The following is a 19162-nucleotide window of genomic DNA, read 5'->3' as shown; positions in this document are numbered from 1 at the left end:
ATACATGTGTGTGAATGAGAGGGAGATCAGTGGAATGGTGAGGATGCAGGGAGTAGAGTTGGCGAAGGTGGATGAGTTTAAATACTTGGGATCAACAGTACAGAGTAATGGGGAGTGTTGAAGAGAATTGAAAAGAGAGTGCAGGCAGGGTGGAGTGGGTGGAGGAGTGTCAGGAGTGATCTGTGACAGACGGGTATCAGCAAGAGTGAAAGGGAAGGTCTACAGGATGGTAGTGAGATCAGCTATGTTATATGTGCTAGAGACGGTGGCACAGGAGACAGAGCTGGAGGTGGCAGAGTCAAAGATGCTAAGATTTGCATTGAGTGCGACGAGGATGGACAGGATTAGAAATGAGAACATTACAGGGTCTGCTCAGGATCGATGGTTGGGAGTCAAAGTCAGAGAGGCGAGATTGCGTTGGTTTGGACATGTGTAGAGGAGAGATGCTGAGTATACTGGGAGAAAGATGTTAAGGATAGAGCTGCCAGGGAAGAGGAGAAGAGGAAGGCCTAAGAGAAGGTTTATGGATGTGGTGAGAGAGGACATGCAGCTGATGAGTGTAAAAGAACAAGATGACAAGGACAGAAAGATATGGAAGAAGATAATCTGCTGTGGCGACCCCTAATGGGAGCAGCCGAAAGGGGAAGAAACAAGAAGACGATCTGCAATAAATAGTTCTTAGTAAAGTCTCAATGTCACTCATCAGGGAATGGCTTTCTAACCATCATCTCTACGCAGACCCTCACGTCGTGCCACACGATGTCACGCTCTTAAGTGTGGAATGGACTGACACAGAAGAGTGGCTACACCTTTTCATTTGGCCTGCATGACTGATGTGCCCTTTGAGGTAAACAAGAGCGGATCATCTTTTTCCATAGCTTCCTGTCCTCCGAGGGGAGGGTGAATTGTGATGCCAGGAGTAGGGAGCTGGGCATGGCCCTCCTCAATGTCCTGTTTCAATACAATGCGGGGGGACAGCTAATCTCTATATATATAAAATCCAACATCTGTCTGTCTGTCTGTCTGCTTTTCACGAGAGAACTACTTAACACATTTAGATCGGGTTTTTTATATAATTTGCTTTAACATTTGGGTTGAATTTGCGACTTCTCTCATTGCACTAAGTATCATAGTTTGTTTACAGTACTGATTTATTTGTGCAAATCCGAGAGAGACACCATGGGCTGAGGGGAGGGAGCAGGGCCCTGGTGACTGGCGCAGATATCACGGCCATGTGCTCTTCTCCCCAAACGGGGGACGCTCTCCCGTCAGACCTGAACACAATCAGTTACAGTGCCAATGTTTGACGTTGACCTACCTTCCACTTGACTAGAATTACATTTTTTTATTGCATTTTAAAGTTTGTCCCGTTTCACTACTACGTGGGTGGAGCCGCGGGGGACAACTAGTACTTAATAAAATATCGTGTCTACTTTTCTCATGTGCTTATTATACTTTTCTAATACGTAGAAATGACAATTTAAAAAAAACAGTTTTCTATAGTTGGTGTAATTCATTTTTTAATTTAATTTTTTCATAGTTTCATTGTGTTTGAAAGTCGGGTCTTTTGTGAGCAACTGTGTCAAATCAGTGAGCGACTCTCCTAAAATGTAAGAGCAATCAGAAACAAAGAGGGAACAAAAATAATATGGCATCTCAAAAAAACATCCAATAAAGCAAATCTTCTAAACGAGGGCTCCAGTAAGTAAAATGACTACAGTATTGATTTATCTGAATATAAAAATCACAGAATTGACACACAGATGCCTTAAAGAAAGAAAAATAAACTTCATTCATAACATCTACACTGACAACAACCGGGCCCAGGATTTAAACGACGCTGCTGCCCACCAGTACCCTGAGGAATGAGAACTCAGTCCCGACTGCGAATGTGTGGCTGTGACATCCCAGCCTGGTAATAAGGCAATAGATTAGCACTCACCCAGCTCCTGACGTATAACCTTTACAGAATTTCCACCTGCCATTGTTGGTATGCGCACAGTGTGCTTAACAAGTTTATTTGGAAAGGATTTGAAATGTGACTCAGTACTTATGGGGTGCATTGATAAGGGGGATGAGACAAGGGACAGGAGTCAGGGGGAGAACCTTGAGAATTGTCAGCAACCCAAAAATCAGCAAAACCAGGAAACTGCTGACTCCATTCAGTGAGTGGAGGTGGTGGTGGTCCGCTCTTATAAGTTTGTTTTGAAAGGATGTGAAACTGTAAAAATTAAAATGCATTTCAGTTTTGCTCAAACAGCCTTCTTCCCCTTTTATCGGTTCTTCTTCATATCGTCTCCTTCATTCTTCATTTCCTTCTTGTTCTTTGGGAGCGGTCACACACTTCATATAAGGCCTGGTCCTTGTGGGACAGCGACTGCAGAAAAAAAAAAAAAATAATAATAATAATAATAATAATAAGTCTGAATTAGCGTAAACTGACCTAACCTGGGGTGCTCAGAATAATAGTGTAATGATTTACTTAATGAAATATACTGTATGTATAACATAATAACCAAGAAGAGTTCCAGCAAATATTTGAAATATTAAAATGTGTGCTTCAGTGTAAATGTTTAAAGTCTAAATATTTTTCTGATATGTTTCTGATATGGAAGTGAGCAACACTGCAGCACCACGAGGAACAGGCCTGTCTGCTTTACTCTTCACTCTCCACACCTCTGACTGGAAATACAACAGCAGGTCAGGTCACTTGAGGAATTCTCAGATGATTCTGCACAAATGGGGGTATTGATAAGGGGGATAAGACAGAGGAGAGGAGTCAGGGGGAGAATTTGGTTTCTTGATACAAAAAGAATTGTCTGCAACTTAATATCAGCAAAACCAAGGAACTGCTTAGTTACCTTCCATACACCAAAGATCTTCTGTGTCCATTCACTATTCAAGGAGTGGATGTCCTACAAGTACTTGGGGGTCCACATTAATGACTGGGTGGATTGGTCTTAGAGCACAGAGGAACTATATATGAAAGGGCAGAGCAGGCACTGCTCTCCATTAATGTGTGTAGTGACATCCTTCACATCTTCTATAATTCTGTGATAACCAGTGTAGTGTGTGAGGCTGGTAACATCACTTCAAGAGAAGACCATCAAATCAACAGGCCAATTAAAATAGAAGACTCAGTTATTAGACACACTCTGGACCACAAAAAGTTAATAGAAGAAGAGAGAATGAAGACAAAACTGAGTGCCATTATGAACAATGCTGCACATCCTCTCTGTGACACATCAACACTGAGGATCTTCAGGTAATGAATTATTCAGCAGAAGTGTGTCAGGAAATGTGACTGGGGGTCCTTTATATCAACAGTAATACACAAGTATAACACCTCACTGGGACTGGGACTTCCAAGTCTGAATTTTTTTTTTCATTTGTTTTTTTATTATAAAAATTTCTTCCTTTTTAGTTATTCTGTTGTGTGTTCAGACCATAGTGTGTATGTATATATATATATATATATATATATAAATATAAATTGTCGCAAGCGGCAGGGGTGCTACCTCGCCAGGATACCCAGGATGGCTGGAGTAGGACTTACGCCTCCTCCAGACCACAAGGGGGCGATCGCCCTGGTGGCTTTGAGGACCACCGGAACAGAGCATAGAAACTCAACCCTATAGGGGCCCGTGGTCACCACCAGGGGTTGCCCCGATGCCTACAGAGCCCTGGCCCTCAGCACTTCCACCACACCCGGAAGTGCTGGAGGGAAGAATACCAGGGACACCTGGAGTGCTTCCGGGTGTGCAGCCAGAACTTCCGCCACATCACCTGGAGCATGTCCATGTGTGTATAAAAGTGGCCGTCTCCCTCCATTTGATGGCTGGAGTCGGGAGTGTAGAAGGACAGAGCTCGGAGGAGAGGAGTGGAGGCGGTGAAGAAGGTATTGTGGTTGAGAGGCCTGGACTTCGGGGTGATTGGTGCTGTGGCACTGGGTTGTGTGTGTTCACTTTATTGTAAATATTAGCTGTAAATAAATGTGTTGTGGTGCTTTAATGATGTCCACCTGTCTGTGTTCGGGCTGTTTCCCACAATATATACTGTATATTTAAGGATCTTCTGTAAAAGCCAAATTTCCCCCTGGAGGCAAGTAAAGTTCTATTTAAAAATCATGGCCTTGAGGTTTTGGATATGTTGTGTTATCTGGCTTTCAGATAGTACCCAAATATCTATCTATCTATCTATCTATCTATCTATCTATCTATCTATCTATCTATCTATCTATCTATCTATCTATCTATCTATCTATCTATCTATCTATCTATCTATCTATCTATCTATCTATCTATCTATCTATCTATCTATCTATCTATCTATCTATCTATCTATCTGCCTGCCTGCCTGCCTGCCTGCCTGCCTGCCTGTCTGTCTGTCTGTTTTAAACCAAATGCAGTCTAAGCTGCAGCTTCACTCCCCCTGTGTCACTTAATGAAGTGGCTCCTGATAAGAGGGCAGTCCCAGTGAGACCCTATAAAGGTGTATTTGTGCAGGTAAGCAGGATCCCCAGTAACGTCTCTTGACAGTTCTGTTGGCTGAAAGTCCTCAGTGTTGCTCTATCAGAGAGAGGATGTGCAGCGTTGTTCATAAAGGGGCTCAGTTTTGTTTTCATTCTCTCCTCCTCTCATACCTCCATGGGGTCCAGAGTGTGCCCCAAAAGTGAGCCTGCCATTTTCATCATCTTGTTGATTTGATGGGCCTCACTCAAAGTGATGCTACCAGCCCAGCACACCACACCGGCCATCACAGAGTTGTAGGAGATGTGAAGGAAGTCACTTCCCACATTAAAGTACAGACTTCTCAAATTAAAGTGTCTGATCTGCCCTTTGTTCTCTTGTTCTTCTGTGTTACAAGACCACCTACTCCCACTGTACCCCAGACACCATTGAACACAACAGCTGCTGATTTCCTCAACTTGGACCCGAACGTCTGACTTTCAGCATCTGGAGAACATACTAGGTGGAGCACCTTGGCTAATTCCTGCGTTCATCTGTCTGTTTTTATTGTGGGTCTCCCAACAGCACTTGACTGTGTCTTTGTATGCTGACAGGCTCTTTAATACAAAAGTTAAGTTACCATTAATGTTGTGGTCATTTTGTCACCTTTGTGTTTCTGAGGTGGCACTGCACTCTAAGTGGAGTTCTGAGTACTGAACCGGCCCATCAGCAGAGCTAACATCCACTGCTGGACATCCCAACCTGGACAGTGAAGCAGGAACATGGGGCATCTCAATTCCCTCAACAACCACTTTAGTTTTGATCCACCCGTACTGAAGCATCTAATAAATGAGAAAGAAAAGTGATGTCTGTTGGGCCCAAGCCTCTGACCCACGTCTTGACATATTTACCTGATATTCACCTTCCAGATCTTTCTTGGTTGGTGGAATCTGAAACAAAACATGAGATTATTCTCTTTTAAAATAATTCACCACACCAAAGAAGTAGGAAAGAAACTTTCGTCGATATGTCCATTTTGTCACCTCATCACTCCATTTCCTGGTTGTGGGGACAAGTATCAGAAAGTCAAAGGAGCACCCCACCACCCCATTCCCACACCCGTCTTCACTCGACTTTCACTGTCTCGTGACAAGCTTGACTGTCTTGTGAGAGCTTCTGTTTTTTTTTTAAGCAAATTAAATTCTTTCACCAGGATGGATTTACCTGATTTATATAAAATTATTTCTCAACTGAGACCCTCCACCTGTGTCCTTGACCCAATACCAACAAGTTTTTTTAAAGAAGTATCAGGCATGCTAATTGATAATGTTCTTGACATAGTAAACTCGTCATTAGATACGGGGGTCTTCCCAGACTGTCTTAAGACTGCTGTAGTTATATCAATGCAACAATAGGCTAAAATGCAATAACTCATGGGGAATCTTGAAACTAAGATTAAAACTGCCATATTACCAATTAAAACTATAAATGACATTAAAAACTCAGAATCAATGTCTCCATGATGGGACAGTTAATTTTGTGAGCTGGAATGTTAAATGCCTGAATCACGAATTAAAGAGAAAGAAAGTATGCTCTCACCTAACAGGCTTAAACGCTAAAATAGTATTTCTACAGGAGACCCACTTACTAACCAAGGATCAGTTCAGACTACACAAAGACTCGACTGGCCAAATGTTCCATTCTAGCTTTATAAAGAAAACTAGAGGGGTGGGAATTCTCATACATAGAACAGTTCCATTTGTAGCATCAGATGTAGTGTTGGACCCTGAAGGGAGATATGGGATGGTCATGGGCAACTTATATAATAGTAAAATGATTTTGATAAATGTTTATGCACCCAATGTTGATGATAAGGAATTCATGCAAAATCTATTTGCATCCATTCCCAATGTGAACACTCATAAAATTATAATGGCTGGGGACTTTAATTGTGTTTTAAATCCACTCTTAGATAGGACTCCTGTGACAGGGTGGACGACATCTAATACTGCAAAGATAATTACACAGTTTTTGAATGATCACAACTTATCAGACCCCTGGAGGTTTCTTAACCCAAACTCAAGAACATATTCGTTCTACTCACCAGTGCATTATAGCTACTCAAGAATTGATTATTTTTTTATAGATAATAATTTCCTGCCTACAATTAAATCATGCAAATATGACACAATTGTTATCTCTGACCATGCCCCTCTAGTCTTGGAGCTAAAATCAATAAGCCCCTCACACTCACCTCGCAGATGGCGTCTTAACCCTCTTTAATTGGCAGAAGAGAACTGCACAGAATTTATATCCAAACAAATCAGCTTCTTCCTAGAGACAAACACGTCCACAGAGGTTTCTGCAGGAACACTCTGGGAAACTCTAAAGGCCTTCTTAAGAGGACAGATTATTTTATATCTTTCCCACAGAAATAAATTAGAAACCAAGAAAGTGTCAGAGCTAAGAAGTGAAATTACTAGAATAGATGAAGAACAAGCCAGGCGTCCAAATGAAGTTCTCCACAGGAAAAGGCAGGCCCTGCATACAGAACTTAACATCTTAACAACTAAAGAAACTGAACAACTTATTTATAAGTCTAGACAGCATTACTATGAACACGTAGAAAAAGCTAATAAGCTTTTAGCTCAACAAATTCACAAACAAGAAGTTCACAATGCAATACCAGTAATCACCAACAAGAATGGAGAAGAAATCATCGACCATAATAAAATAATGCACACATTTAGAGATTGTTATAAGTCTTTATATTCCACTGAGCCCAAAGAAGACAACACACAATCAAACGCATTTCTGGATAATTCACAAATACCACAAATAGATGCTTTAAGTGCTGAGGAACTGGATAAACCTCTAACGCTAACAGAATTACTAGACGCTATAAAGTCACTACAAAGAGGGAAATCATCAGGCCCTGATGGTTACCCCGTAGAATTTTATAAGAAATTCTCCACTCAGCTAGCTCCCCTCTTATTGGCAACATTTACAGAAGCTAGAGACAACCAAATATTACCTCAAACATTTCGACAAGCATTAATCACCGTCTTTCCTAAACAAAATAAGGACTTGTTACAATGTGCATCATATAGACCAATTTCACTCCTGAATAATGATGTTAAGATACTCTCAAAAATTCTAGCTAGAAGGATGGAGAAAGTGCTGCCCTCGGTAATATCACAAGATCAAACTGGATTTATTAAAGGCCGACACCTATCTTCAAATCTCCGACGCTTGTTTAATGTTATATATTCACCAGCAAAATCAAACACCCCAGAGATATTACTATAATTAGACGCAGAAAAGGCATTTGACATGATTGAATGGAATTACCTTTTTACTGCATTGGAGAAATTTGGGTTTGGCCCGAATATTTGTGCTTGGATCAAACTACTGTATACTAGTCCAGAAGCTTCAGTTTGTATTAATAAAATTTGCTCAGATTACTTTAAACTAGAACGTGGTACCAGACAAGGATGTCCCTTGTCGCCACTGTTGTTTGCAATCGCTATTGAACCACTGGCGGTTCACTGCCAAAATTCTTATCAGATAAAGGGGATTGTCAGAGAAGGACTGGAACAGAAAATTTCTTTATATGCAGATGATATGGTCTTATACATATCAGACCCAGAAAACACTGTCCCCGCTGTTTTAACAGCACTAGCAGAATTTCAAAAGATATCTGGTCTTAGAATTAATCTGAATAAAAGTATACTCTTTCCAGTGAATTCACAAGCATATAATATTAGATTAGACACCCTACCTTTTACCATAGCAGATCAGTTTAAATACCTAGGGGTAAATATCACAAGTAAACATAAAGCTCTTTATCAACAAAATTTTGGCGTCTGTATGGAAAAAATTAAGCAAGACTTGCATAGATGGTCAACCCTTCATCTCACTCTAGCCGGAAGAATTAACGCTGTTAAGATGAATACCCTTCCTAAACTTCTCTCTTTATTTCAAAACATTTCAATATATATCAATAAATCATTTTTTAAACAGTTAGATTCAATAATAACCTCATTCATTTGGAACTCAAAACACCCACGTATCCGAAGAGCAACCCTACAAAGACCTCAGGCAGAAGGTGGCATGGCTTTACCTAATTTTCAGTTTTATTACTGGGCAGCAAACATACAAGCCATAAAAACCTGGACACAAATAAATGCACATACACAGGCTTGGTCCGCAATAGAAGTAAAATCCTGTAGTACTTCTTTATATTCCCTGCTCTGCCCTCCAATAAATTAAAGTTATCGCAAATATACTAAAAACCCAATTGTGCTTTACTCACTCAGAATATGGAACCAAATTAGGAAGCATTTTAAGATGGAAAATCTTTTATCAGTGGCACCTCTGCAAGAGAACCACCTCTTTCAACCCTCGCAAACATATCCAGTTTTTAATACCTGGAAAAGTTTTGGGATTAAAATGCTCAGAGATCTTTATATAGACAACATATTTACATCTTTTGAACAATTACGTTCAAAATTCAACCTCCCAGCTACACATTTCTTTTACTATCTTCAAATTAGAAATTTTGTTAAACAGAAATTGCCCGATTTCCCCCACCTTGCACCCTCCACAATGCTGGAAAAAATACTGCTCAATTCCGAGGAAACAAACACTATTTCCGCAATATATAAAATCTTATTAGAGTCCCTACCTTTCAAAGATCCAAGAGGACATTGGGAAGAAGATCTCTTAATCAATATATCAGAAAAGGAGTGGAAGGTAGCAAAGCAGAGAATTCACTCGACTTCTATATGCGCAAAGCATAGAATTATTCAACTAAAAATTATATATCGAGCTCATCTGTCTCGCTTAAAACTGTCCAAAATGTTTCCAGGGCAGGATCCAACCTGCGAGCGCTGCAACCAAGCTCCTGCCTCACTGGGTCACATGTTTTGGGCCTGCACCAAACTAACATCATTTTGGACAAAAATTTTTAAGTGCCTCTCAGACAGCCTTGGGGTCACAATCCCTCCTAACCCATTAACAGCTGTGTTTGGTGTCCTTCCAGATGTCCTTGAATTGGAGAAGGACAAACAAACGGTGATTGCATTCACTACACTTTTGGCACGCAGACTTATTTTGTTAAATTGGAAGAATCCTAATTCTCCTCTTATAAGTCAGTGGGAAACCGATGTTTTATATTATTTGAAATTGGAAAAAATCACATTTTCAGTTAGAGGATTTGTACAACATTTTTTCAAAACCTGGCAGGATTTAATCAATATTATTTTAGAATAAGAGAAATAATTATTATTGCATTTAACTCCCTTCTCCATCTCTTATTTACATAGATATTTACTTCTCCCTTTCTTTTGTTTAATGTTGCCTTATTAAAAAGCTTAAAGCAATTTTCCTTTAGCTAAGCTGTCCTTCTCAGGGGTGGGGTATGATTTGTCTTCAAATTTGTTGGGTTATAAATTGATCTGTTTGTATGGAATGATTACAATGAAAATTAATAAAATAAAAATATTTTAAAAAGACTGCTGTAGTTAAACCCCTACTTAAGAAAAATAATCTCGACTCCTCTGCTTTTGAAAATTTTAGACCCATCTCTAACCTGCCTTTCTTTAAGTAAAATTCTAGAGAAGACAGTCATTATGCAGCTTAATGATCACCTCAATAAACCTGCTATTCTTGATAACTTTCAGTCGGGTTTCAGAACAAATTACAGTACAGAAACTGCACTCGTTAAAGTAGTAAACGACTTGCGGGTAAATGCAGATAGAGGCCATTTATTTGTTCTCATCTTCTTAGATCTGAGTGTCGCATTTGATACCATTGATCACAATATTCTTAGAAATCGACTTAGTCAATGGGTGGGCCTCACTGGCAGTGTCTTAAATTGGTTTAAATCCTACCTGGCAGGGAGGAAATTCTTTGTTAGTTGTGGTAATTATACTTCAAAGACACATGATTTTCTATATGGTGTTCCACAAGGCTCTATCTTGGGTCTGCTGCTCTTTTCGATTTACATGCTTCCATTAGGTCAGATTATCTCAGGGCACAACGTGAGTTACCACAGCTATGCTGATGACACACAGCTGTACTTATCAATAGCACCTCACGACCCCAACTCTCTTGATTCACTTACACAATGTCTTACTTGTGTTTCTGAATGGATGACTAGTAAGTTTCTCAAACTAATAAGGAGAAAACAAAAATCTTTGCGATTGGCAAAAATGATATAATGAGGTTATCAGAAATAAACTTGATGCATTAGGATTAAAAGTCGAGATGGAGGTAAAGAATTTAGGGGTCACTATTGGCTCTGACCTGAATTTTAAATCACATATTAATCAGATCACTAGGACAGCATTTTCTCACTTAAGAAATATAGCAAAAGTTAGACCTCTTATAACATTGCAAGATGTTAGATATTAGTTCACGCTTTTGTTGTCAGTCGACTAGATTACTGTAATGCACTCCTCTCAGGACTACTAAAAAAAAGACATCAATTGACTTCAATGAGTGCAGAATGGAGCTGCTAGAATTTTAACTCAGAAAACTAAAATCCGAGCACATCACCCCAGTCTGAGCATCACTACACTGGTTACCTGTGTCATTTAGAATTGACTTTAAAATACTGCTTATGGTTTACAAAGCCTTCAATAATCTGCTCCATCTTATATTTCAGAATGTCTGACACCTTACACTTCAAATCGTAACCTTAGATCGTCAAATGAGTGCCTGCTTAGAAGTGGTGAGGCGGGCGGCCTTCTGCTGTTATGCACCTCAGACCTGGAATAGATAATATATAGGAATTTGCCAGGCTAATACAGTGGAGCACTTTAAAAAACTGCTAAAACACATTACTGTAACATGGCTCTCTCAGAGCTTCATTTTAGTTTAATCCTGATGCTCTGTATATTCAATTAATTATTATTATCATTCATGGTGGCTCCACAATCCGTACTAAGCCCTACTATCATTGCTGTTCTTTTTCTGGTTTTCTATGTTGGTGATCTGCACCACCACCACCTGATCAAACCACCGTGATGTCCCTATATTGATGGATTAAAGGGCAGCAGTCCACATGACCATCATCATCATCCAATTCTTCCACGTGAAACATGAAAACCATGAGGATTGAATGAGATTATTTGTGTTAGGTAGAGTTCCTAATGGGGGCTGGGTGGTCTCGTGGCCTCGAACCCCTGCAGATTTTGTTTTTTTTTCTCCAGCCATCTGGAATTTTTTGTTTGCTTTTTTTCTCTCCTGCTCATCATCAGACCTTACTTAATTCTTTGTTACTTAGTAATGCCTAATTTTATTTTTATATTTTTCTTTCTTCATCTTGTAATGCACTTTGAGCTTCATGATTTGTATGAAAACGTGCTATAGAAAGAAATGGTGGTGTTGTTGTTGTTCAAGGGACCCAAAACTTTGATTAATTGTTGATGTAACCCGGCAATCGAATGTCTCTATCACAATAATTTGCCTCCACTTCAAGAACTGTGAGGACCTAATTTTCCACGTGACTGCATTTCACTACTAAGGCCTCATCTGTGTGTGGTTTTCTTCTCCATATTACAAAAAAGACAAAGCAGCACTTGAGGTTGTTCAGGGAGGAGCGTCTAAGTATATAGAGGGCAAGAATGACGTACGACGAGGAACCTAAGAGGTGACCTGACTGAAGAGTTTAAAATTATGGAAGAATTTAGTCCAGTGGATAATGACAGTTAGTGTTAAGGGAAGATGTTACACAAATGCTTGGAAGATCTTCCTCATCACAGAGAAGCACAGACATATGGAACAAGTATCCACGTGGTGTGGTGGACAGCAGGAGTTTAAAGAATTTCAAATCACGACTTGATGTTATTTTGGAGAAATCAGACAGGCAGGAATGGAGAGATAACTGAGATGATTGGCCTGTCCTCATTAAAACTGTTTTAAAGTTTAACAGCATCTGCTACAAGTGTTTAGTACAATTGCTGATATCCATCCATCCATCCATCCATTATCCAATCCGCTATATCCAAACACAGGGTCACGGGGGTCTGCTGGAGCCAATCCCACCCAACACAGGGCACAAGGCAGGAAACAAACCTCGGGCAGGGTGCCAGTCCACCACAGATTGTTGATATTTTTGTACAAATCGAAATCGCTGAATGTGATTCAACTTGCAGCAGTGATATGATTCCTGCTTTTCTATGCCTAGCATTTTATTTTTTATTATGGTTTTTGTGCCAGTTGTGTGTTTTCGGTCATTGAGTACTCGTAATGTTATGTTGGTTTCATCGTCACACCACCACTTTCAGTTTTGCCACACACTGTTGACAGTTAGGAGATCTGATTTGACTCCATCTGACGTAAGACAGCATATGTATAAAACATGGAGGTGTTTATAGTTTGCCATTCGAGTTTTGACCTTTTGTGCAAATTAATATTTTTCTGGAGAGTAAGGGCTAAGAATTATCCAGCAGACTTTTGACCTCAAATCCTTTTTTTTTTGTGTATTAGGAGTATTGTTCGTTGATAGCTTTACCACATATTTGTAATGGGCTAGAATTCAGTGTTTTAAAGAAAAGGCATATTTCCTGGAAAATTCTACTACAGGTTATTGTTGATGGCGATCTACAGGACATCAATGTTTACCTGTGGCGTGCTTTGAATTGTCAGACTGCTTTGATTTAGTAACTCATCTACACACAATGTGGGGATACAGAACTGCCTGCTGAACGAGTTCTGGGGACATTGGTTTCAAATCACGTACTTCTTAATAGCTGACGATACAATAGTTGAACCAAAGTAAATGTGTTAACACTGTCGTTGGACAGAGGAAATTGGCTTGCACCATTGTTTAACTGATTGTCTATGCAGAGATTGAAGCATTCATATATCTCTGTGTAAATGAGAATAAAGGAGAACAGAGAAGTCTGGTCTGAGACTCGTGACTGCTGCCTGCTTCTTTTATGCTTTACACCATATCTCTGTGGCTACACCCTACAGCAACAGTGGCTTGTACCTCACCCAGGTTCCCTTAGGCCTGAGGCCGGTAACATATTAAACCCTGAATGTCCCAGACTACATTATAAGCATCTTCCCATGCAATGTTCATCTCCTTTTTATAATTATTCAATAAAGTCTGAGCCCATGAACAAGATCCTGACTTTGCGTGATTCACATTACCTCAGATTCCAAGCAATGTCTCCTTGAATCCTTGACGCTTTCCAATTGTTCTGACTGCTGTCTCACTGAAAAATAAAGAAGAAGAGGAGGGTGCATTAACGCACTTTCAAAATGTTGGAGAGTCAAAGAAAGCAGGGAGACGTGCTGACACCTTATGACTTGATTACAAGCTATGCGTGTGCTTAACCCCTCTGTCATTAGCTGTCACTGGATGACCGAAAGCTCGATGCGAGCTCGATGGTACTGGCAGCAGCAGGCAATGTCATTGAAAAATAACACAATAAGGCACTAATTTGAAGGAGGTTTGTACATAATGGTGTACCCTTTAAGCGCTGTACAAATAAATTAAAATATATTTCTTGGTCTGTAATAGTAAAAAACGTGATGGTCATTTATGGGACATTGAATAGAGCAGCTACAATGTCATTGTAAAGAGTCAATCCAAAGACAGCATATTGGAGTGAGCATAAAGGAGATGACATCCATCCATCCATCCATCCATTGTCTCCCGCTTATCCGAGGTCGGGTCGCGGGGGCAGCAGCTTGAGCAGAGATGCCCAGACTTCCCTCTCCCCGGCCACTTCTTCTAGCTCTTCCGGGAGAATCCCAAAGCGTTCCCAGGCCAGTCGAGAGACATAGTCCCTCCAGCGTGTCCTGGGTCTTCCCCGGGGCCTCCTCCCGGTTGGACGTGCCCGGAACACCTCCCCAGGGAGGCGTCCAGGAGGCATCCTGATCAGATGCCCGAGTCACCTCATCTGACTCCTCTCGATGCGGAGGAGCAGCGGCTCTACTCTGAGCTCCTCCCGGATGACTGAGCTTCTCACCCTATCTTTAAGGGAAAGCCCAGACACCCTGCGGAGGAAACTCATTTCAGCCGCTTGTATTCGCGATCTCGTTCTTTCGGTCACTACCCATAGCTCATGACCATAGGTGAGGGTAGGAACATAGATTGACTGGTAAATTGAGAGCTTCGCCTTGCGGCTCAGCTCCTTTTTCACCACGACAGACCGATGCAGCGCCCGCATTACTGCGGATGCCGCACCGATCCGCCTGTCGATCTCACGCTCCATTCTTCCCTCACTCGTGAACAAGATCCCGAGATACTTGAACTCCTCCACTTGAAGCAGGATCTCGCTACCAACCCTGAGAGGGCACTCCACCCTTTTCCGGCTGAGGACCATGGTCTCGGATTTGGAGGTGCTGCTTCTCATTCCAGCCGCTTCACACTCGGCTGCGAACCGATCCAGAGAGAGCTGAAGATCACGGCCTGATGAAGCAAACAGGACAACATCATCTGCAAAAAGCAGTGACCCAATCCTGAGCCCACCAAACCGGACCCCCTCAACGCCCTGGCTGCGCCTAGAAATTCTGTCCATAAAAGTTATGAACAGAATCAGTGACAAAGGGCAGCCCTGGCGGAGTCCAACTCTCACTGGAAACGGGTTCGACTTACTGCCGGCAATGCGGACCAAGCTCTGGCACCGATCGTACAGGGACCGAACAGCCCTTATCAGGGGGGCCGGTACCCCATACTCTCGGAGTACCCCCAACAGGATTCCCCGAGGGACACGGTCGAATGCCTTTTCCAAGTCCACAAAACACATGTAGACTGGTTGGGCAAACTCCCATGCACCCTCCAGGACCCTGCTAAGGGTATAGAGCTGGTCCACTGTTCCGCGACCAGGACGAAAACCACACTGTTCCTCCTGAATCCGACGCTCGACTATCCGACGGACCCTCCTCTCCAGGACCCCTGAATAAACTTTTCCAGGGAGGCTGAGGAGTGTGATCCCTCTGTAGTTGGAACACACCCTCCGGTCCCCCTTCTTAAAGAGGGGGACCACCACCCCAGTCTGCCAATCCAGAGGCACTGTCCCTGATGTCCATGCGATGTTGCAGAGGCGTGTCAACCAAGACAGTCCTACAACATCCAGAGCCTTGAGGAACTCCGGGCGTATCTCATCCACCCCCGGGGCCCTGCCACCAAGGAGTTTTTTGACCACCTCGGTGACCTCAGTCCCAGAGATGGGGGAGCCCACCTCTGAGTCCCCAGGCTCTGCTTCCTCATTGGAAGGCATGTTAATGGGATTGAGGAGGTCTTCGAAGTACTCCCCCCACCGACCCACAACGTCCCGAGTCGAGGTCAGCAGCGCACCATCCCCACCATATACAGTGTTGACACTGCACTGCTTCCCCTTCCTGAGACGCCGGATGGTGGACCAGAATCTCCTCGAAGCCGTCCGAAAGTCGTTCTCCATGGCCTCCCCAAACTCCTCCCACGCCCGAGTTTTTGCCTCAGCAACCACCAAAGCCGCATTCCGCTTGGCCTGCCGGTACCTATCAGCTGCCTCCAGGGTCCCACAGGACAAAAGGGTCCTGTAGGACTCCTTCTTCAGCTTGACGGCATCCTTCACCACCGGTGTCCACCAACGGGTTCGGGGATTGCTGCCACGACAGGCACCGACCACCTTACGGCCACAGCTCCGGTCAGCCGCCTCAACAATAGAGGCACGGAACATGGCCCATTCGGACTCGATGTCCCCCACCTCCCTCGGGACATGGTCGAAGTTCTGCCGGAGGTGGGAGTTGAAGCTACTTCTGACAGGGGGCTCTGCCAGACGTTCCCAGCAGACCCTCACAACACGTTTGGGCCTACCACGCCTGACTGGCATCCTCCCCCACCATCGAAGCCAACTCACCACCAGGTGGTGATCAGTTGACAGCTCCGCCCCTCTCTTCACCCGAGTGTCCAAGACATGTGGCCGCAAGTCAGACGACACGACCACAAAGTCGATCATCGAACTCAGGCCTAGGGTGTCCTGGTGCCAAGTGCACATATGAACACCCCTATGCTTGAACATGGTGTTCGTTATGGACAATCCGTGACGAGCACAGAAGTCCAATAACAAAACACCGCTCGGGTTTAGATCGGGGGGGCCATTCCTCCCAATCACGCCCTTCCAGGTCTCACTGTCATTGCCCACGTGAGCATTGAAGTCTCCCAGCAGAATGAGGGAGTCCCCAGAAGGTATGCCGTCTAGCACCCCCTCCAGGGACTCCAAAAAGGGTGGGTACTCCGAACTGCTGTTCAGTGCATACGCACAAACAACAGTTAGGACCCGTCCCCCCACCCGAAGGCGAAGGGAGGCTACCCTCTCGTCCACCGGGGTAAACCCCAATGTACAGGCTCCAAGTCGGGGGGCAATAAGTATACCCACACCCGCTCTGCGCCTCTCACCGGGGGCAACTCCAGCGTGGTACAGAGTCCAGCCCCTCTCAAGGAGATTGGTTCCAGAGTCCAAGCTGTGCGTCGAGGTGAGTCCGACTATATCTAGCCGAAACCTCTCAACTTCGCACACTAGCTCAGGCTCCTTCCCCTTCAGAGAGGTGACATTCCACGTCCCAAGAGCCAGCTTCTGTAGCCGAGGATCGGACCGCCAAGGTCCCCACCTTCGGCCACCACCCAACTCACACTGCACCCGACCTCCTTGGCCCCTCCCATAGGTGGTGAGCCCATGGGAAGGGGGACCCACGTTGCCTCTTCGGGCTGTGCCCGGCCGAGCCCCATGGGTGCAGGCCCGGCCACCAGGCGCTCGCCATCGAGCCCCACCTCCAGGCCTGGCTCCAGAGTGGGGCCCCGTTGACCCGCGTCCGGGCAAGGGAAAATGGCGTCCAAAGTTTTCATTCATCATAGAAGGTTTGAACCACTCTTTGTCTCATCCCTCACCTAGGACCAGTTTGCCTTGGGTGGCCCTACCAGGGGCATAAAGCCCCGGACAACAGAGCTCCTAGGATCATTGGGACACGCAAACCCCTCCACCACGATAAGGAGATGACAGCTTTGGTCAATAAGTAAGTGGCTAGACATTTAGGAAATTAGGTGAGCAGGGACTTGCGCATTGGAAAGGCGCTATATAAATAAAATGTCTTATTGTTATTATTTATTAATACAGTTTATTTATTTATTAACAACAATAATAATAATAATGTGAAAGGCACATTATTATTATTATTATAATAATAATTTATAAAGTGCCTTTCACATTATTATTATTATTATTATTATGGTAAATAAATAAATAAATAAGTAAATAAACAAATAAACAGAATGTATTAATAATAGTCAGTCAGTCAGTCATCATCCAACCTGCTATATCCTAACTACAGGGTCACAGAGGTCTGCTGGAGCCAATCCCAGCCAACACAGGGTGCAAGGCAGGAAACAAACCCCGGGCAGGGTGCTAGCCCACCGCAGGTATTAATAATAATAATTTGTTAATGCATTTTTTTTATTTATTTATTTATTTATTTATTTAATAATAATAATAATAATAATGTGAAAGGCACTTTATAAATTATTATAATATATTACAATATTATAATAATTATTATAATAATAGTAATAATTTATCAAGTGCCTTTATTGATTGATTGATTGATTGATCTCAATCAATCAATCAATCAATTAATTAATTAATTAATAATATTATTATTTTCATTGGGTGGTCTTTTTGCAAGTTATTGGTGTTGTCTGGCAATTTTGTGTAACAAGTGGTGGGCAAAATGGGGATTAAAGACTTAATCATGTCAGCCCACTCATTGTGAACAGTTTATGCCTATAATGCTGTTAAGATGGCCATGCTTAATCCCATTGAGAATCCTCAAGAGGCGGGTGGGCAAACAAAAACGCACCAATTCTGATTTTGCAAGAATGGGCAGCTGCCATCATTCAGGACTGACAGCCTGCCAGGGTGAATGAAGAAGTCTTGAAAAAGAAAGAAGGACCAACACTTCAAATATGGACTCTGGGCGTCAACTTCATGTCGTTGTCAATCAAAGCCTTTGAAACTTCTGAACTGCTTGTCATTCTACTTCAGTCTACCACAGGAACATCTGACAAAAAGATCTAAAAACACTGAAGCAGCAAACTTGAAGACCAACACTCGTGTCATTCTCAACACTTTTAGCTACAACAGTAGATCAGGTGACCGTGTCGGATTGCCCTTTTTATTGGCTCCCCTATGGCCATTCATTTGAATATGAAATGTCAGCTCATGCTGCTATTGGCTCATTCTTGGCTAAAGGAAGAATATAATTAATTGACTTGTGATGTACATTGTGATGCCTGCGCTCTTGTCATTGACACATCAATAAATGGTTGGCCAAAAGTCCCAAGACGCCACCTTCTAAATAATGTGGATGCCAACATAATCATCTCTGATGTTGCTCACAGACACATGGAAGAAAATTCCTGAGTAGTGTGTGAGAGAGTAGGACATTAAAGGTCTTCAAAACTCCACTTGATGTCATTTTACACAATCCAGATGGATAGGGCAGACAAGCTTCATAGGCTGAGCGGCCTGTTCTCCTCACAGTCTTTTGAATGTTGTGATGTTCTAATACTGATAATTAATGAAATGTATTATTGAGTACACACCTTTAGACTTCAGCCTACACACCACATACGTCAAAGCAGATGTCATCACGACCAGCAGGAATCCCAAGATGGTGGACACCCAAATTAAAATTCCACTGCTACAGTAAACTAC

The 19162-nt window shown here is 42.7% G+C and overlaps 1 long non-coding RNA gene across 1 annotated transcript; it reads right to left on the bottom strand.

The window, feature by feature from the left end:
• Positions 1 to 2162: 2162 nt before the first annotated feature.
• Positions 2163 to 19154, bottom strand: LOC114641146 (uncharacterized). The gene is made up of 4 exons (XR_007934719.1): positions 19051 to 19154; positions 13614 to 13678; positions 5360 to 5398; positions 2163 to 2377 (listed from the first exon to the last, which is right to left on the bottom strand). It is a non-coding gene; the product is annotated as an uncharacterized LOC114641146 (long non-coding RNA).
• Positions 19155 to 19162: the final 8 nt, after the last annotated feature.

This window comes from Erpetoichthys calabaricus, chromosome 4 (assembly GCF_900747795.2).
Source record: "Erpetoichthys calabaricus chromosome 4, fErpCal1.3, whole genome shotgun sequence".
Lineage (NCBI taxonomy): Eukaryota > Metazoa > Chordata > Cladistia > Polypteriformes > Polypteridae > Erpetoichthys > Erpetoichthys calabaricus.
The sequence above is the reverse complement of the archived record's forward strand: the minus strand, read 5'-3'. Positions and strand labels throughout refer to the sequence as shown.